Below are 25,268 nucleotides of genomic sequence, written 5' to 3'. Positions count from 1 at the left end.
TCAATGGCCGTCTTGAATAGCTAATTGCAGGGTTGCCACAGTTCAGGGAATTTTAAGAATTTTAACCAAATCAGTAGAGAGTCAGGTCATTTAGTTCTCGGGTTTATACTCAAATTTCAATTCACATTGAACCGTGTTTCTACATTTTTACGTTTTGAAAACATAATTTCCAAATTAAGATCGAGTTGACTTGTTTGTGAAAATATTGCTATTGACAGTTAATTTTGAAAACTTTTGACTTTTCTAAAAATAATTGGGAAATAGTCAGGGACAGTTAATATTAGAAAATTTATTCAAATTGAGAAAACCCAGAAATTCGATTCTCACTTACGTAGAGATTACTTTCGTTATAAACTTACGTAACTTGTAAAGCGTATGAAAGTCACTCAAGCGCTAGCGTTCTTGGTAAGTAGTACTAATTGGCGAGTGCCGATGAGGGCTCTTCACAGCCAGCGTGTCATCATTAAGCGGGTTGGGGGGAAAGGGATATCTCCCCCTCGAAACCCCCAGACTAGTTTTTGCGCTTAGTTTTTTTTATGATATTCTCGTAGTCATTCTGAGAGCTTTTACTCATTAAGGGGGCTCGTGACCCCTACCCTCTAAATCCCATCACGTCCTTAATAGAGTCAGACCCTTGTTAATCGGAGGGAGGGAATAACCCCGGCCCCTGTCTTTCTTTAATAGAGACCTCGACGACAATGACGTTTTTGACACCTTGTTTTTTATTCCATTATTCGTAGAAAGAGAAAAAGTCAGGTCGTGAGATTTTCAAATCCACTTTTAAATTTCGACTTCAGAAAAAAGCATAAATTCCTTTTATTGACAAAATTGACGTAATATATTAGCGAAAAAAGGTGCGCGTGCCACGTGCTGGTTCATTAATGCTAGCAATCTGTCACCATGGAGCAATATTTAAGGCGACATTTATAAATTTATTGCAATTTTGAAGGATATTCGGTCTCACTTCAAGAAAAATACTCCTTGGAAAATGCCACTGTAAAACGGTGTTAGTCTATTTTTTTGGTCTAATAATAATTATCCTCACTGAATCTAGGAGTTTGGTCTATTGTTTCCTTCTTTAACACACCAAGATATAAAATCATATTTATAACCAAAAAACTTTGGCCTTTATATCGCAAAGATAAATATAGGCATAAAAATTGTTCAAAACTAATTTCAACGGAACTACTTTTAAAATTCACGTGGAAAATAAGATATGTCATATATTAATAATGGGGAAAAAGATGCGTATAGCGACTTAACAAAATAATACAGAATTTTTCTCAGTACCATACCCGAATTGTGAGTGCTCAGCGTGTCATCTTTCTTAACTTGAGCATAAAAATTTAATTATGTTTAAAGACGTGTTGACATTTTTAAAAATTCACTTTTGCCCCGGTGCACGGGGACGCGATAAATTGGATTTGATAAAAATCAGATAAAATGAAAATGTCACGAGCGATTATTTTTCAAGGAAGCGAACACCCGGAGAGTGAGGGGGGTGGGGTGGACAGAGAAGCCCCTCGATACTCTGGGCGGGGGCGGAAATAATTAAATTTGTAAAAGTTCTTAGGAAACTTGAGAAAAATATCAAATTGGATTCTCTTCTCAGGGTTAAACGATCTTCAAGAGGCTGCAGGGGGGAGGGAAGAGACCTTTGGGGGAAAGGAGACATTTGTTTAAGGGGGCATTGCTTTATGGTAGAGGTAAGCAATGTTTGAACTGAAGAGAAAAGTGTATTTTTAACCTCGGTCAACATTACGTAACACACCATGCACGTGTGACTAGGTTGTACAACTGTTTCCTAATTTCAGGGGTCAATGTTTGGAAGCCCATATTTAAGTAACTAAATGTGGTCGATTGACACTTTTTGCTCAGTTTTGACCCAAAAGAACACACACACGCCCTGTAATTTATGGTAGACTTACCATAAACACCCTGTATATTTTAAAATATTATTTCCAAATTAAATTACACAATAGGTTCAAGCAACATAACATTATACCTTAAAAGAACGGCCTGTTTTCTAAAAATAGAAGGAAGAATGTTAAAAAAATGAATTATCTCTTATTTAAAATTAATTACCATTTAATTGGTCTTAAAAACGCTGACTACTGCCTCGCTATTCGTTTAGAGATGTCTCTGCTAGCTAGAACCCGCACGGGATTGCTTCAACTAATCCCGTAGGGGTAAGAGGTTCTGACTAGCAGACGCCACTAAAACAATGGTGGGAAATTAGTCCTCGTTTAGAGATCATTTTTTTTAATATTGTAATTATTATTTCCCCTTTTATATTTTTAAGGCATAATCAGAAGGGTTGACTAGTTTATAACAAATATCCATTGACGACAATGCTTTGGCCTATAAAACAGTAATTAAGTCAAGTTAATTAAGGAAATATTTTAAAAGTTATCTTGAAGGAAACTTGAGTGTGTAAAATTCACTCTCCCTTGAAGTAATAATTCCATCGCTCGAGATGAGATTATGCAAATTAGTTTAAAGTCTTTGACGCGTCGTCTATGGAATATAGATAACTGGTGAAGAAGTTGGTCGTAATTTGCATAATCCCTTCTGGAAGAGTCTTAAAAATTTAGTTTAACAAAAGCGATGATTCGATCCATTATTTCTTCGGGGGCTTTTGAGTTCTTTTTTTTCTTCTTATTATTTTCCTTTCGGCGTAGCGGGGATACGCCCCCCTCCCAAGAGGGGAGAGAGGGAGGGAGGGTGGAGGTTGTATTTTAATTTTGGTGTGAGCCGATAATTTGCGGAGGCGAAAAACTTGGTCCTTGTTCGCTACCTGCTGCCTGATTATTAATTCTTAGCATAGGATAAAAGAATGGACGATCCTTTAGCTAATCCTCGGCTCGACGCCTTAACCTATGCTTAGTCCGTGCGCTTATCATCTTCGAGGTTCATGAGATGTCGCATTACGGCAATCATTCGTACTTATTGTTATTGTATTACTTAATATGCTTTAATTCTGTACAATTTCGCTATAGTATCGTCAATATTTGTGTACTTCCCAAAACGCTGCGTCGAGATGTTCAGATTTAAGGTGGAATTCATAAAAGTCGGACGCAACGCAATTTAGTACAGGCAAAGGCAGGCCGTTTACGCACGACGCCCTGCCTTCGCCTGTTCTAAATTTGCTTTTGGAGTCACAAAATTGTAAACAGGGTTCGTAGACAAAATTGACCTAATTACTGAATAAACGTCTTTGACGTGTTTTAGTTTTTAATTATTTTTGACCTACAATTAATTATTCTCGCTGTCTCTAGAGGTCTATTCTAGTAACTTTGTCTAACACAGGAATAGTAATTGTTCAAAATAGAGTTCTCTGAGGTTCCAATTAAAAAAAAAAATAAAACACTTTTGACATGGAGAGACTTGAAAACTTTGAGAAACACTTTTTTACGTGTACTAAAATGTACTATCATTGGTGTGCAGTACTGAGAAGCACTTTATTTGGAGATGAGCACACTGACTAGGCGAGGTGAGGGGAGAGAGAGAGTGAGGATTTTTGCACGAGGCCACAATGGGGGCATATTCCACCTTGCCGGTCTGTCTTTAATCTATCGTTAATTATTCGGGGGTGATGCGGTGGTGAGGGGGATCTTTTGTCCAACAGCTATTAATGAAAGACCGAACCGGAGTGCATACCCGGGGGTGGGGACGGGGGCTTGACTTGGGTAGAAAGTTTGGTGGCGCTAAGCCTAAAAACTCCTCACTTAAGCGTCCACTTTCCCAAGTTTGTCTCCTCTTAAGCCTCAAAGGGAGAATGAATGCAGCGCCGATAATTTCTTCTATTCAAAGATAATAACGAAAGCGTTAATCTTACCGCTGATACCGTGTACATGCTTGGAGGAGAAAAATGGAGTCGATTTGTTGATAGACCACGTGCAGCGATGAGCGTCTCCCAGAATACCTTGTGATTTTGTGAAGTCGTGGCAAGTGCCGCCGCGTTGCGGAATTTTTCAGAATGATATTTTTTATGTGTGAAGAGTAGCTTCTATTTTAAATAACACAATTTGACAAAAAACAAAAAAGAAACAATACGATCCAACTTGAACGCTGAGAATGATGGGAGGACTTGGTTTCCCTTCACCCTCTTTAGTGAAAACTATGTATAGTTGAGGGTAATGTTTATTATTGAAGTACTTCGTTGTCCCTTTGCACCTTTAAGAAAAGTAGTGTTATTATTTTTGCTGTAGTTCAAGAACTGGCACTAATTATTTGGGCATTTTTCTAGCCAGCTGCTTGCCACGCCTCACGCCCCAAGCCCAACACCCGAGACTTATTTCCTTAATTAGGGCGCCCCCGAGTACTTGTTAAGATGATGAGTTCAAGCTTGTTTTTCGCGCCACTCGTTGTTGGCTAGCGATAATTCGAGCTGGGATTAACTTGGATCAAATTATTCTTTCTAATCCCAACTTCCTCAAATTTTGAAAAATAGTTGCTTCTCGCGCAATTATGAACGCGAGATATATACGTTAATATCTTAAAGGGATAATAAAACGTACGGTATTACCCTGAAGATAGTTAATTCACTTTTGGGGGAGATAGACAATATTCCGTCCACAGCCTGTTGACACTTAAGGGTGCTCACCAACAGTCTGGAAACACTTTAGGAGGTTTATCTACAGCCTGGCAACACTGGAGGGGGGTTCATTCACGGTCTGGCAGCACTGTGAGTGGGCTCACCACTGACTGGCAAGACCGAAGGAACGACATTAACAGCACTTAAGTGAAATCTGTGTATATTTTTGGTAGAAAATGCAGGAACTACTGACGTCTATGTTGAGACTTAGGGAACTTAGTCTTATCTATAAGAGAGGGGGTTGAACCCCACGTGTCCCCCTCTCCCAGACTGAGCCTTTCTATTTTCTATTGATGAAAGGTCACCTTTTAACCTCCCCTCCCTGTCTTCCAACGCACTTTACTTCGTGGAGCCTAAGCTTTGAGTATATTGGCGCGGTGGTGGCGCCCCCTTGAGGACCTTATAGAGATGGTGGTTCCTCTTCACTGCCTCTGATTGCTTTTTGCCACCCCATACACAAGTGCTCTGATCCCCCAAAGACTGACTTATATACTCTGTGAACGCCCACGCTGTAAACATTTCCCGCACCATAAGATTCAACATTACGGGTCAATCCGCCTTAGCTTCTACTATCACTGTCAGGGGTGCCCTGTCGCCTATATCGCGTACTATTTTATTTCACAGTCACATTATTATTATTATTTTAGTGATAACTCTGGGTTTATTAGATGTGCAGGGATATGCTTTGAGTATGTTATAGCCCTATTTCTTCCCTCTCCAACTATACTAAATATTTTAGGCCCTTTTCAAACACGGCTTGAATAAAACACATATTATCAAAATTTAAATTAAGTGAATAGAATTATTTTTCTTTCCATTATCCGTTTAAAGTTGGTATTTTTTCCAAGAAAACATTTTGGAAACAGGGTTCTTATGGACAGGGAAAAGCAAAGTCTAACATTTGAAAATATCATGAAATTTTTTTCAAAGTAAAAAACAAACTTGATTCAATGTAAAATGATACACGGATTGGAAACTTGTCAGTTGTTTTTAGCCTGGTAATATCAGGAAAATTGTTACTAATGGTAAATGTGTATGAACCCTGGTTAGGGGCGTTGTTGGTCCATTAAATGCAAGTATCCTTGTTTTTTTTAGAAAGACAGATCGAAAGAGGACGTGAAATCCTTCTTTGGAGTTATTTTAAATCCTTTTGTCCCAATGTTAAATTCGACTAAAAGGTTTTTTGAAACATTCTGGATATACTTGAATTGAATTGGATTTGAGAACTGGGATTTATTATAAACGTGACGCGAGATTCAGAGTGCCTATATAGTGTTTCTGAAAGGCGCTGTGTCGAGACACATTTTTTGGTGGGAAATACGCATCGTTAATTCAGTTTTTTCAATGATTTTGATGTAAATTTATCAATGCAAAAAGCATCGATTATTTCATGACTGGTTGCCTATCCGTTTCATTGTCCCTTTAATCCGTATAAATCTTCCTCTATCTACTAAGTGATAACTATTTATATTTTTCCTAAAATGAAACTGTATTTTATTAACAAGAATTTTTCAAGTATTATAAGGAATGAATATTTATCGTTTCTCCATTACTACAAATGGATCCCTTTTAGAGCAAGGAGGATCAATAATTCGCTAGAACGGCATTAAAATTACTAACGAAATATGTAGCGGATCATATAAACAGGTTGAAAGAAAAACAATTTTAAGTAAAAATTAAGTATAATGAACAAACAACTGGGAAACCACTTAAAAGTCAATTATTTTAGTCTGTAGAAAGAGTTCAGAATCACTAAAATTAAATTGCGTGGGTTCAGAGAAACCAAGGAACTTTTCCATATTGAACCTTTCGAGGTTGACAGTGCGACCAAATCCCGTGTTGGTTAATACGTGGGCTGTACCTTCCGGTGAATCGTTGCACAAATCGGATCCTCTCCAAATATTTGTGAGTTTCGCGGGGCAGTTGGTAGTGCACCCGTGCAAGCGAGGAATAGTAATTGGAGTGAAATAATTCGACTGCTGGTTGTATTTTCTTAAGGCTGTATAATACACGGGTGTCATGCGGGTAAAGAGTTTTACAGGCGTCCGTAGAAAAAGCATAGGCGATTTCACCCCTTAAAGTTGGCTTCCAATGAAATAAGTTTCATTGATTTTTATTTTCCATCTTTAATAGATTGTTTAATGAATTGACTTGGAATTGTCACTTTAATTGTCATTAATTTAAAATTCTACTTAATAACTTTAAAATTTCCAGTAAAAAACTTGTTAATTGAGAAAATTTACTTAATATATTATCGAAAAAGTGTATGCCACTTTTTAGTTCATTAAGTCTAAATTTGGCCTACAAAACATTCTTCTCGCAGGCTGTAGAAGTCCAGTCTAGTGACCTTTTTTAACCCGAGCTATAAAGACATATTTTCACCAAATATATTTGGTGGTATAGGGCAAAGCCAAATAATAGAAATAGGTCAAAATTATAGTTTTCAGAAATTTACAAAAGGCATTTCAAATGGAAATTCGGATGTGTCAGATAATCGGGCAAATGATACGCGCAACTTCGAAATATTTTGAGAAAGCCAGGCCTATGATATTAATTAAATAGATCTGGAAATTTTGAGCAATCAAGTTGTACTAAATTAATATATTTATCCATCTCCAGTTCTGTCAAATTGATTGAAATTAACATATGAAGCAGTTACTTAATTATTTCCATTGAATGAAGCTTTGACAGTAAAGTATTTCGATCCTTTGAAACCAGACGCCTTAAATGGCAGTTAATTAGATTTCGACGTGGAGTCGGACACTTCAATATATTTACGGAATTTTTTTTTTCGGAACATTTATTGCAAGGTTTACTCAAATTGCAATGAGCTTTGAATAGTGTTCCAGCAGCATTGCATGATACAATAAATGTGTTTTTAAACATAATTTTCCAAATTAAGAGTTGATCTCTTTATATCGAATATTATATTCTTAAGAAATATACTTTAAACAATAACAATTAGCATCTAATTATGAAAATTCTGTGAAAACCTAGTACTCAAATGTGGACTGGAAATCCAGCCAGGCTTCGACAGACATTTCTGCCACTATGCTTTCTTAAAATGATTTTTGAGGACTTCAAAGTTTGGTTTCAGATAAGTATCGAGCCCCTTGAATTTGGGAAACCAAGGTTGGGTCCCGAAACTTGAGAAATTAATTACAGATAAGAAAGTTAGATAATTACTGGCACTATAATTGGATTTAAATTAAATTGATTCAGATTAAATGAGGCTGTGGGAAAATATTAATTAAAACTTTTGATAATCAAAGTTTGACTTCTAATTTATAGTTTGAGGTTACAAGTTTGCGTTTTGGCGGGAAAGTTAATAATATGGCGTCTGTTCTGACTATTGAACGAGTGAATGGGCATTGTTATGCGCCATTTTAACCTATTTCAAAGCAACAGGTACTTACGGTGAGGTATAAAAAAGGACTCAACAGTTTAAAACGTATGACGGGGGCATTGGCCCCGCCCGGGGTTAAAAAACTTTGCAAAAATAAAAGTATTCCAAGCATTCACCCAAAGGGGACAATTCCCCCACTTTCTACTATTTTTAAGATGATAAGAACGGGAAAAAATGGCGCGTTTTAAAAACACGTGAGTGTTTTTTTGGCGGGAAAAGTGCGCCCTCGGGCAGGCTTGAAAGTTGTCGAGAGCGCGCGACCGCCAATAATTTTGAAAAAAGAGGGGATAGACACTCTTCAAGACGTCAACCAAATTGCGAGACATCTTTTGGCCGATTATAAAATATATTTTAGAATTTCATAGAACTTTATTATGAATTATTTGAGTTCTTCTGAAAACTATGGTTACACAGTTTTAAATAAAGCTGACGTCACAGCGTTTTGGAAAACACTGCTCTAGTATTTACTGACCATAAATTAAAGGAGAATGAGAAAATAGTTTCGTTATAAATATCTACAGTTAATAATTATTACGAATAAAATTATAGTTAATAAAAAACTACACGACTCAACCTTAAAAGTATCTTATCCCTCGAAAGGAGTAATATTCACTTCGAGAGGTCAGATACTCTCGTTAAGAAAAAAAAAGTGTCAACGAAATTTGGAGTTTCCCTGGGGCCACTAGATGGCGTCGTATGTTGTTTTACTCAAGCGCACTTGATGCTATACGCAATTTTAAATCTATTAATAGCGAAAAATATCAGTATGTACAGGCTTATATCGAGCCAAGTGCTCCCGCTAGTTTAAGAATGGGGGCAGTTGGGGTCTAAATGAGCGTTTTTTAAACTAGCTTCTTGTCAAGTAAAGGGGGGTTTTGAGTGAAATAAAAAAAAAATAAAGAGCTGTTTCGAGGTCGGGGTCGGGGGTATGGGGTGGTGGTTTTTAATATAAAATAAGAGAAGATAGAGCTATTTCGAAGCCCCCTTCTCTCCCTCCCCCTCTCCCCTTGCAGACAGAACCCCCATTGCGCCCCAAGTATACGACAAGGAAAGCACTCGTCAGTGAAAGTTGAAAAAGATTCAACTAAAAAAAAACGATATTAAATTTTGGTTCCATCAGATGTGAAATTAGCAAAGGGAAGATGAAATTCAAATTTAATTATTTTTTTTCTTTATGTTTTTGGTTGCCATACTTCAAGATGGCCGCGAATTTCGAAAAGATCAATTTTTCTTCCATATCAAAATTGCAGCTTATTGTTGGGAAATCGGTTTAGACAGGGCAGTGATTATCAGTCAATCAGTCATCTGATTATAATGAAAAATGAAATCCGACAGCTAGGGGTTTCTGCGTCTTCATCATCCCTTAAATTTTGCAATAATTTTGAGGTTTGTGGCGTCAATTTTTGCGTTTAAATTGCATCGGCAATCCATTAAGGCGCAAAAGTCGGTATCGATTTATCGAGCGCGTTAAAGTGAAGCCATATACATAAAGGTAAATAGGCAGCGTTTCATCCATAATGAATTGCCAGAACTAATTAATATTTGACCGTTCCCAAAACACACACCACCAAACCCAACCCCCGTTCGCGATCCCCTTCCCCTCCCCTTGACTTGGTACTCCTTTAAATATGCATAGCTCTTTTCCGAAGCACACACCAAATCTGATTGGAACAATAACAGGGCTGCCAGACGACAATCTCAATTTCAAATTGACCTAGTTTATTGGAAAAATGTTGTATCTGCTACCAGCCTACAGAATATTGTCGCTGAGGTGTTTGTTGCTTGTGGAGTGGCGAATTAAGAGCGTTGGTCATTTTCGACCATATATTGTTTGCGTGTGTATTCTCGCCTTTATATTCTCTCGCTATTCGCCAAATTCCGAATATGTGACACGAGCCGCGTTTTTCTGATAACCCCTAACCTTCAAGCCTTGTTAAAAACGTCCTATTTTAGTTTGTCTTTATTACTAACCCATAATTAAGCATAGTTTTTATTGAATTAGTAACTTGTAAAAAGGATTAAAGTTTCTTAAAAGAAGAAGAAGAAACATCACGCAGATATATCAAGGAGTATTTTGTGTTTAATGACGGTAATCTGTTCCAGGTTTCAAATCCCTAAAATATCATAACAATATAAATTTGACTGTTGTAAATTAAGATACGTCCTTTTTGTTTTGAAGTGACGCACTATTGTAAATATTGTAGTTAGTATATGTTTCAGCAGTGAGGGAGGGAGAGATGGGGGGGTGGGTAGGAACACGTATTCAAAATTCATGATAAAATGCAAACAAGGAACAAGCTATAAGACTTGTATGTATTTTGCACGGCTAACTTTATGTATCTATGTAATTGGGGACTCTCGTACAGCGAGAGCGCGTTTCCTCGTCGTCGTCGTACGAGTGTCGAGGTAAAATTTTAATGTCTCCTTATGGCGGACGGATCGGCCCAACTACACCAAATTGATTTACGCGGGAAACTCTGCAATCTGCATGCTTAAGGCGACGCCGTACAACAAGGGGCGCGTTACTACGCCATAATACATTGCCAGGCATTAGCCCTTTGCCCTAAGCCTAACTGCCTTGAATTTTATTAAAATCTTAAAATTATACTGGAGTTCTGATTGCTGTGGGGTCAAGTACGTAGTTCTGTTAGACGAAGGACAATTAGGGCTTCAACACCCTAGAAGAATTTGTCTTTAGCTTTTACACTGACACAGCTACGACGTCTTAAATTTCTTTATTCCGATAAATGTTTAAAAAAATTTTTTCTCATGCTCTTGATTGTTTTAGGACAACATACTTTGTAACCTTGGACAGACAACAATTTTATCTGTTGCACCATAAAAGCTTTTTCTCGTAGCATATAAATTACACCAGAGTTATGAAATTTCAAAATTCGTCTATATTCCAACACAAGTGACAATCTATTTCACTATCCCTTAAATTTAATATATGCCAAACTGAGCACTGTGAAAGTGATAGAAAGAGCTTATGCGTATACGCTAGCGGCGTTGTTGTCTGTCAGGATACATTTGTTGCCGACATGATAAAAGATGGCAACGTATTGAGTAAATCCCAATTATATATATACACGAATATACCGAGCCAGTATATAAAATATTCGTCAAATTGGTTGAAACGTAGCGACATTAATCCCTAAGAAAGGTTTTATTACAATTCTGGCCTCCATTTTCCAAGATGAAGTCGGATTAGAAAAGTATTCCTTAGAGCGTGCCTACTACTTATGACTAATGTCTATGCGAACTAGTGTAGAACTGAGTTGTAGGTGAAGCTATTTGAACTGGACCTTTATTATAGAGACATAATGATCTGGTAGCCATTTTTCAAGATGGAGACAGATTGGAAAAGTATTTCTTAGAGCTTGCCTACTACTCATAGCTAAAGTCTCTGCGAACTAGTTTAGAACGAAGTTGTAGGTGAAACTATTTGAACTGGGCCTTGATTATAGAGATTTAATGATTGCGCAGTGAGTAGCCCCTCGGTGACGGCGGGTTGGTGGGGGAGGGGGAGGTATAGAACATTTCCAAATGAAGCTCGTACTACTTTATGAATTATGTTTGTTTTTAAAGTAGCTATAGCAATGGCGTAGGTTGTACTTAAATATTTAAGAGTAAGGCCATTTAATTAAAGCAAATTGCGTCTTCCAACAAACACGCACTTCGTATTTTGCGTACAAGCAATAATAAAAATTATTTAAAAACATGGAATATATTAATTTTGACGTATAATTGAATGCGTTAATATTTTATTAGAAAACTCTCCGAACATAAACAAAATTCGCATTAAAATTAAATGTAAATAACCGTGTCTTAAGCCTAATGTATTTATTATTGTTATATACTCGAAGGAATCTTATCTTAGAATATGACAATTTTTGAAACAAACAAGTAGTCGCGTGGATATAATATAGACTGAGCCGTCTTACGTTTACAGTGACGTCGTGCATTATACTTAGTTCTTGACAGGGAACCACGAGGGGTGCTAAAATTGTCTTAGGTTCTGACACGTGTTTTGAGCTTATTTTAAAGAATATTCGCCATTGTTCAAGCGCACTTGGTAAAGGTTGAAAAGGAGAAGCGCCAATACGATATTTGTATTATTAAGTTAAATCTCGTGACAGACATTAATTAAAATCAAGTACAAGCTCCCCAGACATCCTATAATTTCTATAAAATTCTATATTTTCCTAGAATTTGTATTATTGAAAATTTGTTTTTTTAAATTGAACTTATCCTACTTAAAGTCCTTTGTATTTCGTTAAAATTTTAAAGACTCTTTATGGGTCTTTTAAGATGGGAAATACTAAGAATTAACAAATCTACTAATTGCGCAAAACTTTTCCCTGTTTACTATTAGCGCAGGCGTACTAATTAAAGATGCTGGTAGTTTTGATCTTAATTTTAAGAAACTATTAAATAGTCTTCTATTTAATCCCATTATTCTGGGAAAAAGTCCAATAAAATCCAAATTTTCCATGAAAAAAAAATTAAAATTAATTTGTAGTTATTTGGAATTTGGTTCGGGACTTTGTAACTTACCAAGTGCGCTTTAACTCGAATTTACAAATTCTTTACTTTGTTTTCTGACAGAAGCAAAAATCCTATTCTTTACACCTTAGTAATTCCGAAATATTATCTGACATATTTCAAAAAAAGAAAATTCAAATTTCATTATATGGGGAGGGTTCACTTGTTCACTGGATTTTGTTCAATTTGGAAACGGGTCACTTCTTACTGTACAGGAGGGTTGAATACGGGTCAGGGACACCTGATAAAGCCTGGGAATTTAAAAATGGACCAAAAATCAACCAATTTAATTTAAGCGTATAAAAATTATTTGTGTTACGTTGATTATTTTCAACGTTAGAGTTTCAGCGCTCAGCGTTGCACGATACGACAAATGTTTTAAAACATACTTTCTACAAATTTGGGGTAATTGGACAACTGGCTTTCGTTTGCCAAAAAAAAAAAAACTAATATGGGAAATTTTGTCTAAAGGGCAAGTCGAATTTAAATCGTGATTAACGATCGAATTAAACGCAAATTGTCTTGTGTTATTAATTTTGATTTTGTAAGTACATTTTAAATGACACCTGCCCTTTAAGGAATTACAGAATTTAAAACGCAGGTTTAAAAGTCAACTATGAAATTTGAGTATGAAAATTCAATTTGTGGTAATTACCCTGACTGTCTACTCGGGTTTCTAATATTTCACACCTTATTTCTTTGAGGAGTTATAATTAGATTGGGCAGGCTTGGGTGGTTCTATGTAGTCTTAAATTTCTCGTATAGTGCTAAAGAAATATATAAAAATTGTCTGTGTCTCGCGATACAATCACGTATTGTGTGGGGAAAGTTGGGAATTTCTAGTAATTACATTTTCGGTTCAAAAGTTTCTGTCCACGTGTTACTTTCGATTACTGCTTGACCATTGTCCGTCAAGTTGGGGAGAACAGGGTGGAAACCCAAAAAAACCTGACCAGTACTTGTCCCTTCCTCCTCGACCCTGATCGTGTTAGACTAGGATTTTTTTTTTATACTCGGGGATGTCCTAGAAGTTGGTGGCGAAGTTCCTCTGGTTCTCTTGTTCAACCAGAGATGTCATCGCGAACCTATGAAAGAAACCATAGGTCTAATAACTTTCATCTAAGTTTAGACAATACTCACTCAGTTTTAGACTCGTGTGGTTTTAGGGCTCCTAATGTTTTTAAAACTGAAAATTTGATTATCCATAACTGTTGAGACAACCCATTTTGTCCACGTTTCTATTACTGCTTAGGTTACCTTTTAATTACTGTTCGGTTACTGAATTTGTACTACACCTCTATATAAAACAAAGCAAATATATATTACAATCTGTTATTAGCTAAAACGAGCTAAGGATGTTGCCAGTATAATGTTTGGAAAGATTCGTTGATGTACCTGAGTAGGTTAAGACAGTGTTTCCAAATGATTTGATGTTGCGGCTCGTTTTGCCACATAATGTTTATTTTTCATTTTATTTATTTATTTACTTATTTTTTGGATTTCATATCTAAGTTTATTTTGAACTATTTTTCTAAATTTTGGATTTGCTTTATACGACTTTAGACAAGGAAACTGAACTAATAGAGACAGTGAGATAATTTGTAGGCCAATAATGATTTAAAACTACCACGTTTTTCAGTCAGTTACCCTCATATTATGGTTCAAAATCTAGCAATTGATCTGTAAATGTCACGACACTGTTTTTTTTTGTGTTGGGATTAACACCGTGAAGTGAGTTACTTATAGGATAAGAAATGTAACTTATGGAAAAAGTTATTTGGCTCCGGAAACTCGTTTGCTCGCTTCCATGACAAACAGAAAAGCGGGCAACAAAACTTTCCTTTCTTCTTCTTCTTCTTCTTCTTGTCCGGAACGTTTCTTGTACGTAGAAGTTGTCACTCAACTCTGCTTGATTTATTTATTGGAACTGTTACAAGCTGAGCCAGGGAGAGAGGCAGGGCATCGACAGTAAAAAATCCAGTGTGAAAAATCCATGTATGCATTCAGATATGAAGGGTGATAGGCAAAACGCTCCTAACCTAACAGAGCCGAACTGTACTTTTTACTAACTGATAAAGTGTGCCAACTGCGCGGGTGTACGTAAGGTGTCTGGTATGGGCTATACGTTCAACAACCCTCGCTCTGATCTCAACTTAATCTGATTTTGAGGTCACTTTGCAAATTGGGAAGGTTTTTTTTTGTCGCTCATTATCTGTTTTGTGACGTATTTGTAATGGCGGCTAATAATTTGTAAACGAGCTAAATTTGTTTATCCGATAATTCAGGAAATATTTACAAATATGCTGTTTCAGTTAAAACTACGATGGACAACTTATGTTGCCAAAATAAAAAAAATCTTTTTGCCCACAGTGAATTGTTGAACGTAACCCTTTATTACTAAGGGTACTGCTGAAGGGACAGATATTTTATGTGTGCCATATTCAAGAATGAGTTTCATTAAGGAGGTCCACACTTTTTTAATTTAACGATTACTTTTAAAGAACGCATTGAAGTGATATACCTCTCCGGGATGAGAAGGAGATATGTTATTAACTTCTATCTACTCGTAGTAAGAAAAAGTTGTTTGAATCTTGTTGATAAAAATGCATTTCTTGTCATTTTTACATCCAATGTTTTTTTTTTTTATTTATTTCTTAGCGATGGTGTCAAAGGGTTTTCTAAGGACGGGTAAACAAGAACCCCTTATTTTATTAATATTTCAAATTCGAAACTTCCCACGTCATTCCCTCAAATATCAAATTTTCGACATCAATAACGTTCGCGACGCAGGCTGGTTCAGCTATTCCGTTCCCAATGGAGAAAGGAATATTCAACACTACCTTATACTACTCGCTGTAGTTATTGCCCTCGAATTTCTATACCACGCTGCATAAATTTTTATATTAGAATTTTGGGAAAAGATACTTGTCAGATTGTAGGATGGGCTATTTTTTTTTCTTTTTAACAAAAGGCCCTTTTTGTTTCCGTCCCTGGACTATTTTAAATTTAGGCGGGAGCTAGTTGACTGTCCTAGTTTATTAAGGCATTATATTAAAGGGTGTTAGGTGCTCTTTCTCGTGGATAAAATGCTCTATGCGCTAAAGGAAAATAAATATTCAAGAGGCAGGATCATCCTTTTAAATTTAGTTTCCCAGTGACTGCTTCCTTGCCACTTAGCGCGCGCGCCAGTTCCCGCCTTTTTCTCCCCCCCCCCTTTATTTTTTTTTCTCTTTGCTTTCGTTTTTATCTCGAGAAAAAGCGCGCGCTTCGAAAGAAACAAAGCATTTTTATCTGAAAATTGGCGCGTGCATTTTAAACATAAATTATGGTTTCCCGCGTTCGCCATATTATAGGGATGAAGGCGAGCCGCGTGATAGCACTCATTTTCTATCGAAAAAGCCTTATTAGTTTTAATACAAGTATATTACTAAAAGTCTACGTTGAGTATCGCCGCGGAATGGTTACGAACCCTGTTGATATTATAGTAAAAAGCAGGGATTTTCTATATACGTTGCGGTAAATTATTTGAGACTGGCTTCTATGGGAAAAACATTGTCCCTAGAAACCGTGTCGTCGAAAAACGGACGCCTGGTGGACGGGATTTAGTTAGAAAAACGCTCTGTTTTTTAGGCCTAATTTGAAACTCCCGTCTGTTAGATGGCGCTGAGTTCTGTGAATCTTCGTTTGTTTATGCGTAATTTCAATGCCTAAGTTAAAAACTCCGTTGATGACGTAATTTGAAGCTTTGGTCCGTTAGATGTAGCTGTGAATTCCCCATTTTTTAGCATTCCGGATTTAGTGAAATCGTCAAATCCCTGATGATAAGTAGTTATTGAAGACTTCTGTACTTGTGCTTATGATTTGAGCGGCAATTTGATAAGAAGCTGGTATTTTTTGGCGCGTTAAGCGTGCTCTGCTAGTGCCGTGATTTATTTCGGTCTAGGAGAACGTAATCGCGTGTAATTTGACCGCCATGCCACGCAACCCAAAAACGCTACTGCCACCCTAGAGCTATAATTACGCGGTTTATCCGTTTTCCCGCTAAAGATAGCCAGCCTGGTTTGGGGCCCCTTATACCAGCTACTGGGGAAATCTAACCCGCATCTTCTCCCAACACAACGCGAGTGGATTAGATATTCGAATAACTCCTCTCTGAAATAGTATATTGTGGAAACAATATCTGTAATCTAGCATTTTTTTCCACTGCATGTCGTGTTACCACTGTGGGAATCAAATATTTTCAATTCATTGTTGTAAAAGCAAGTCAGGGAAATTCTGAAAATGTCCGGGAATTTAAAAATGGGCGAAAACGTTCAGGGAATTTAAATTAAGCTTGCGGAAACGCCATATTAATTTTTCCAACCCATAATTAAGGGCAGTTGACACGCACGCCATTTGCTTTTTATTTTTATTTTTTTCTAAATGTTATTGGGCGGCCATTATTTATTTTCGGTTCAAAGAAAATAAAGAGTCAGCCTCATTAGCTAACGCTGTAGATTTTATTCATTTTTAATTTTGATTAAATTAGTTTCAGACTCGATGTCTCTTTCCTGGTACGGGTGGGTGCCAAGGGTAACGTAATACGATGATCTGTTATTGGACTAAATGGATTGACTGCTTCAATACTTCGACCAATGGTAAGCGATCTTCAATAAATTTTCTGATGTGCAATTCATGGAGGAAAAATAGGAGAGGAAAAGAGGGTGTTATTTTTCTCACCCACCCATGCGACAGTTATTTTGTCACGTGACTGTGAACACATTATATCAATTCATTTCCAGCTCACTTTGGTAGGTTGGCATCAAAAACCTTTAGGAAAAATGAAATTTAAGGGAAAAATTAGCTTTAAATTTAAATCTAATAATTATTTCAAATTGCATTATGGCAACCGTGCAGTGATAAAACTTTCAGTTCTTAATTGACTTGTTTATTATAAACAACAATATGCTTAACAAATATACTCTAAAGATTGACAACTAACATTTGGCCTAAAAGGTGAAAAATAAAAGGTCAGGGAAAACCTGGAAACGAAAAGTCAGTTAGGTTTAGGTCTACTCTATCTGGAATCTGATAACATTTTTAGCTCTAGTTGAAACTTGAACGAATTGATGTAGTTAGGAAGTGAAACTATCCTGTTACACCAACCAAGCAAGAGCCGTTAAAATAAAGTAGTTCCCTTGCACTCTTAGAATTCTCATAAAAAAATACTAGTTTTTTAGTGCGCTTTATGGGACCAGGCCGTTAGATTTTTTTCCTTTTTTTTTTTGCTTTTGCTTAAAGGCAAGCGCAACACCTGCCACTTGCTTCTTCGGGAAACGCTTGCAAATCAAATACGAGCGTACTACAAGTTCAACTCAACGCAATCTTAAAAGGAATAAGAACAGGGCGTCGAGCCACTATGAGAAATATCTCCTTTCTAAGATTGAATTCTTTCGTTTTTTTGCTCCGTTAGGTCTCGCCGGGAAGTACTACTACTTCCGGTATGAACCCTTCATTCGAAAAGGGAGAATGAAATGCAAAACGCATTTTTTTCCATTAATGCCAATATAAACTTTGACAGCTAACTCCCTGGCCAAACCCTTGATCTCTTTACCTAGGAAGTTGAAATCAGTTTTGCATTGTCTTTAATTTACTCTTAAGTAGTAGGTACTTACTAAGAAATATATTTTAAATGCGCGTCCGTCCATCTTGAGAAATGGCGGTAAAAATGTAAAATATCTCTTTTTTTTCAAGTGATTTCAATAATATTAAGTATACTTACTGGTTTACTCTATCATATAAACGGGTTTTATGGTTTATGAGGTTGAACATGCCGCCATCTTTTAAAATGGCGGCCTTTCTGAAAGGTAGCAAAAATTAACTTAAGCGGCAACACCGGGTCTGATTGCTGCTAGAATGAAGGAATTTAATTTTTGAAGACTTGCAATCTTTTCAAAACTTATTCATTGTTCAAATTAGACTAAACCGGAATTACAATTTAATTTCGAATCACGTCTAGGGTAGAGGTTTTTCCCCGAGATAAATCTAATCTATTTCATTGAGCCTTTAATCAGGAGCTCACGAGCTAGAAAGCAGCAAAAAGAGCGGGAAATCTGAGTCAGCAGTCCACTAGCTTATAGGATATTCGTTTTTTTTTCGCTACCCGAGAACGTTTCCCGATTTATAGCGGTTCTTGCGTTATACGAGTATCTCGAGTTAAGAATCATTCCCAGTTTGCGCTCGCAAATACCTTTCAACTAGTCCTTACATCGTGCAAACTTGGCTAGAAGAAATCCATAGCGTATATCCAAGCCATGCACACCACGCGTTATCGTTTCTCTCCCAATGTTGTTCTTTCTTTAATGGCGGACGTATTGTCGAGTATTCATTGAATTCATTAATAGGGTATAGACTTAAAGCCGGTTTTATTAACGTATGCTCGTGCCTATAGTACTTGTTGCGAATTGCGCGTGGAATCAGTCTCCGTCTATACTTTTTTTCACCTTCAAATGGTACTAAGGTCTAAGGTGGGGAGTAACGTTTATTTTTAGGAGCTCGAGGGCAACTTTGTTTTTGGAGGCAACTCGAGATTGAATTACACTCGCTAAAGAGATTACGAAATTACGAGCGATTTTCATCGCTGCACGCGCTTCAACAAACTTTTTTGTATATGCCTACTTCCTTTTTCTTATCCTTAAGTTTCCATGGCAATTGGCTTCAAGCTTACTTTTTTTATTTGTTTTTGGCAAGTAAATCACGTGGGTATGAATTAATCGAGGTTTGCTTGAACTTTCTGAAAATGTATTTAACACCGTAGGAATGGAAGAGGGGCATATTGGCGGCCATTTTGTTTTTCAAGCAACGTTTGACATTTGCAATAAGAATTACAGTAGCGAGGAAGTAGACCGGTCGAGTTGCTTCATTTCCGAGTGTTAATTGGAAAGTGCCTTTTCTGTCTTTCCGCTTCCTTTCGTTCGTTCTGTCAAGAGGAAGGAAGCTTTCCAACCAACTTCCGCTTTCTCTACTCCTACCCCCTTTGAATCAATTACCCCCCCCCCCGCTTTCTAGTAGGAGCTATTCGCCAAATGTTGCGAGCCGATTTATTTCTGACAAGGCGCTCAAGTTCTTTTCCGTCGTTCGTCAAAATTCGACTTGTTCGTGCTATTGCAGTAATTCATTTAGGTTATTTTCAAAAAGGTGTTGAAGGTACAGTTCTAAGTTTAAGGTAGAAGGTACAGTGCTAGATTTCAATTGCCAGGACTGGAAAGTAGTGCAGATCTAGATTTATAAGTACTACTTTACTTGGTGTATTAAAACATACAGGGTGCAGAATTGCCACAGTACTTGAAAATCCTGCAAAATCTGTAGAAGTGTGGAGAATTTCATAATGGGTATCATGAAATAGTCAAGGCATTTAAAAATTTTCGTAAATGTAGGGGATTTTTAAAATTGTCGTATATGTCGGGTATTTTTTAAATTGTCATATAACTCAGGGATTTTTAAAATTGTCATGAATGTCAGGGATTACAATTTGTAAGGAAAATAACTGTAGGCGCTAAAGGGAAAACATGGAAAAGTCACCCTGGGAGTTATAACGATTTTTTTTAAATTAATATAAACATAAATATAATTTAAGACCGTGAGATACTAAATTCAGTTTTTTTTTTTGCGAGTTGATTTAAACTGAAACTTGCATGATTTACTTTTGGTATAACAAGATAGATACGGGAAAAAATAAATCTTGTAAAAAAAAATCTTAAATAATCCCTTGCCAGCGTCCAATTGAGCGCGCTTTTAAAGTCGTCCTTCGTTGTCATGACAACGCGACATCGAGGGGAGAGTGGGATGGATCTTGAAAGCATCTTGAAAGCATTGTCACCTTTTTAATGAAATTTTGTCTCTCTCCCTCTCTCTCTCCTCTCGCTCCTCGTGCGTCTTCAAATTGAAATGTTCGGCTTAATCCATTGAATTTAAGAACAGGCTGAGATAATGTTAAAACTAGTGTTTGTTTAAGCATACAAGGTGGGGGGCTACATTCCCGCGTATTAATTGGGACTGAGCGAACGTACAATTTTGCTTTATCATTGATTATCGATCCGTTTTTAAAAAGTAAATCGAAATCTAATAAATCTATTCTTTCGTCTCTTAAATATCATCTCAGAAGGGAATAAGTGTTTTAATATTAACGATTCCACGACGCGTTGTGTGTTACGGCGCGGAAAGACGGAAATAGGTCAGAGAAGCCGGGGAAAATTCAGGGAATTTCGAAATTTGTCCAATAGGTGAGAGAATTTGAAGAATTTTAACAAAGGATATTTAATTTTTGAACATTTTCTACATTATTCTTTATTACAGGACTATAATATTAATTCACAGTTTAGACTCCTATAGAGACGATGAAAATAATTATTTGTAGGCCAATAGTGACTACCACATCACTGATTACTTTTAGCATGTTATGAAGTGACGTGGGTGAAACGTCATAGATTCCCGTAAAGCGACGCCTGGTGAAGCGCTGTCAAAGGCTTAGTATGTACAGACTAAATAGGAAGATGGACTTCAAAATTAACCGAGTTTAGTCAATTCTCACTTGTCGTTCTCGAACTAGCTCTCAGTAAGTCTGTAGCATTACGAAGTGTCATACTAATGGAACACATCTTATAAACTTATGCTTATATCTTATGTCAATATGCGCGCGAAGCCCAACAAGATGTTATCCGCTTCGTGTGTAGATACGTGAAACTCCGCGAGCGACTGTCACGCGCGTGATTTCACGCACCGAAACAGCATCGTGTGGAAAGACAGACCTTTTATGTAGTGTATTTTCTTTAATACTCCCTTTAAAGAGAGGCTTAGTTGTCAGAGAAATTTTCGTTGGACTTAAACCCTTTTCAACAGTACGGATTGTGTCAGGGGGTAGCTACGCTCCACCCACCCCCTGTCCACGGCCCCAAACCCCTTAGATCGAAATTTCTTCTTCTCCATCCGTATGTGCAATTGTGTGTGTATATGGGTGCTCGGCTATATGGGAAGTGCAGAAACACAAAAGCCGATTGAAGAGAACGAGAACCCCCTTCTCTTAAGCCCCCCGATGAGCCCCTTACTATTGCTAGGCGAGGGGGGACTCGGGGGGAGGGTGATGGGGCAATAGGGATTTGCAGGGGACACTCTCTCTAGAGAGAGAGAAGGGAAAGACGGACGGAAATTAAGGAAGTAGTTCCGAACGCGTATGCCCCTAGAAGCAGACGCCCATTAATACACACTCTAAGTCTCTAACCCCTCCCCCTAGACCCCCAACCCCCACAAACACCTCTAGAGAAATATTGGAGACAATATTGCGCAATCGGCAATTGCACTTAGGGTTGGTTGCTGGTGTATTGTTGGCACGTAGTGATTAATATCGTAACAGAACACGATATTCGTGTTAATTTTTTATTGTTGCTCCCAAAAATAATCGCGTCGATGGAAAATAATCATGAGACACCGGAACTTACCATTTCATTGGTCCTTTGATTAAAACTGGTGCTATAGAACACAATGCTCAGTTGTGCTAACTGGTCATTGGTGCTCTGAAATCCGTTTTAAATAAAATAAATTTTAATGGACATATAATTATCCCTTTGCTAAAAGCTGGTAGAGCACGATGTGTTAACTCTTCGTGTTTTGATTTTCTCGTAGTACTTCGAAATTATGGCGTCTATTTAAAATACCGGTATGGAATAAAATAAAAAAACTATCTTCATTGTCCCTTTGGGATATTTTTTATGAATATAGTAATGTTTGCATGGTTATTTGAGAGGCCGCCTTGAGTAATGTTGGCAGTCAGTATTGGTCCGCGTGTGTGTGAAGTTATTTACCGCTTCATTTATGTTTGGGGGCCCGCCCCTATTGGCGCCTTGCTCTCATATTAATTGCCCTCTACACCTCGTGGCAACGGGGCTTTGAATGCCCCATTTTTTAGTCCACCCTCCAACAGATGACAAATCCATTTGTTCGGAGAAAAAAAATTTGGAGTTAAAACCAATTTATATTCCTTCCCAATCTTCGAAGTTCCAAAATTTTTATAGAAATATTCTTGCATTTCTGTCATTTCTAAGACTGCTCGTCGCCTCAGTTTCTAATATTGATTATTAAAGAGACAATGAAGATCTAACTTTTTTCTCTCCCAACCTCCAATCTTGGAAGGCATATAAATTATTTATAAATGTATAGGGTTTCATGTCCTTTCTAAGACTGTTAGTTTCTAATATATTGATTATTAAAGGGACAATGAAGAGCAATATTTTATTATAATTATTTTTTTCAACTTTGAACTAATTTGCATTACTTTGCAACCTTAGAAGGGTTCGAAAGTTATATATAAATAAATTAGATTCATGTCCATTCTAATACTGTTCGTCGACCAAGTTTGTAACATTGATTACTAAATAGACAATGAAGCACCATTTTTAATTTTTTTTTTAACTTTCAACCGATTTATATTACTTTGGAACCATAGTACGGTCAAAGATTATTATAACTAGGCGTGGGTGTTCTTCATTCTCCCTTTAAGAATAAGCGTGGTCAATGTAAGTTTTCAGTAGTGTTAAAGTCTTAGTGGAGCCATCTATCTCTTTGTTCGTCGATTCAATTAAAGTAGAGTCGCGATATAGCGAGTGAGGTAGGGTGGCTCTGGTTCTAAGCACGCCTCGTTACTTAAAGTGAAGCTCCCGAATTTTCTAATTAAGAATTTTTAATTGAAAAAGCATCGGCCGGGCGTCTTTCAAAAGGTTATAATTAAAGGATCAAGAAAATATTTGGAAATTAAGGAAGACTGTCGGTGTAATAATTAACAATTTTCTTAAACGTATATAAGCTCGCTCGCCTTTGTTATTATCCAATATTAGATCTTATAACCGTTCTCCTTTAACAATAATTAACGCTTAATTACACCTTGAACGAAGCGCCTCGCGCTCTATATAAATTAAATTGGGAATTCCGCATCCATGCGTAATTATTTCTAAGGTTTAAAATATTTAACTCATTCCAAAGGTGTAACGCGCCGTTTCCCAAAGTATTCGAAGACTCGATGCATATCAACTTTAATGTACCACGTGGTATGCGGGGTTTTTTAAATAATATATTATTCCAATTATTCCTCTATTTGAATTGAAATTCCAAAATTTTTCTGAAAAACCCTTGACGTAGACAATCAAGGAAAACCAGGGAAAGTTCGTGAATTTTGAAGTAAAAAATAGTAACCTCGTAGGGCTGGGACTGAGCTTCATTACCCCTTTAGTGGTAGATATAATTTTAATTTCTCGTAACTGTAAAACACGGTGCAGAATGCAATTAAAGCGAATTAATTTCGGAAGCGAAACTATGGAACCTAGATCTCTGCGAAAATTACAAATTTGAAATTTATTTCAATTTGTTGGAAATTCCCCTTACATTTACCCCCCCCCCCTCCCTCGAAACAACTGCCCGATTATATTAAAATTATAGAGAAGTTAAGCAGGTAATAGAAGATTAAAGAGACGTTAAGCGTGCTTTATTATTGTAGAAAATTATAGGAGAATTTTCTCCATATCTAAGAAATCTGTTAAACTGTAGGCATTAATTAATTGTTTACTGTTTAATTGATTTTTTAATTGCTTGGTGTAAGAAGAATCTGCCCAAAAAATGCTTGGGTGCTCGTTTTAAGGCGAGCCGAGCAAGTAAATCGTTGCGTTCCTTCTTAGCGAAACTTTTGACTTCTCGACGTTTGATTTTGATGGAATGATTCTAGTTTATCATTTGACGTGAACTTCCGTCCAAGTTGCTACGTTTTCCATTCGCTATGCTTTGAAGGGACACTAGGTGACAACGATGATGTCTTTACGAGGGGACCGACACTTAAATATCAGTCTTACAGGGTTCCTACAGACCCAGGAAATCCTTGCGAAATCAAGGAATTAGATATGGCGAGGAAGGTCGGGTATAAATAAGGGATTTAATTTTTTAGTGTAAAACATCATAGAATGATTTAATTAGACTATTTCTTTGAGTTTACGAAACAATGCGTCGAGCAGAGTACTAAATAAACACCAAACGTACGTTGGTTAGGGATAATATCCTACAAAAGTAAGGGATTTTCAATCTGAAAATTCATGATCAGGGATAATTTTGTGAAATTATGGAAAAATCAACTCTGAACACTCGAAACCACTTGGGAAAATATTCCAGTTCATTTTGTCGATACCCTCGGCATCTTATCGACATGTCATCGTTTTTCTGAAAGTCTTACAGGGGTCTTCTTCCGCCTTCCTGTCATCTAGACTTTTGTTCCAAAGTTGCCGGTGGGGGACGAAGGGAGGGGGAGGTCCCCCGCCTAAAAATGTTGTCAAACAAGAAGGGAGTACTTTCTTATCTCACAAATATGTACACCGTTTCGTTGAAGAAGGGGAAGAGAGTGGAGCGTTAATTGCTTTTAATTAAGAGAGTCTGAAACAACATCTTGAAGAAATGAGCTAATTAAAGACAGTAACGCTTTCTACTCTTAACGCTAATTAACCTAATTAATCATTTTTTTATCGTCTAAAATAAATTAATGTACGCGTGATAAAATATTCATTGTTTTTGTATAATCGTGTTCAATGGACATGGGCCATCAAGGTCAGGGAGTTTTACCCAATTATAGGGAATTTGATTTTAGTTTGCTTTGGTTTACTCAAATTGCAATCAACGTTGCAGCATCGTTGCACGTTACAATATTTATTTTAT

At 36.9% G+C, this 25,268-nt stretch overlaps 1 long non-coding RNA gene across 1 annotated transcript in view; it reads left to right on the top strand.

The window, feature by feature from the left end:
• The window catches only part of LOC149674000 (uncharacterized), a 116,911-nt gene that overhangs the window by 54,812 nt on the left and 36,831 nt on the right, over positions 1–25,268 (top strand). Inside the window, exon 3 of the long non-coding RNA XR_016366984.1 lies at positions 17,083–17,185. This is a non-coding gene — a long non-coding RNA (uncharacterized LOC149674000). The remainder of the gene's footprint in view (positions 1–17,082; positions 17,186–25,268) is intronic.

Source organism: Phalangium opilio, unplaced genomic scaffold, assembly GCF_054372755.1.
Source record: "Phalangium opilio isolate 3A_F unplaced genomic scaffold, DU_Popi_V2 ptg000048l_1, whole genome shotgun sequence".
Classification (NCBI taxonomy): domain Eukaryota; kingdom Metazoa; phylum Arthropoda; class Arachnida; order Opiliones; family Phalangiidae; genus Phalangium; species Phalangium opilio.
The sequence above is the reverse complement of the archived record's forward strand: the minus strand, read 5'-3'. Positions and strand labels throughout refer to the sequence as shown.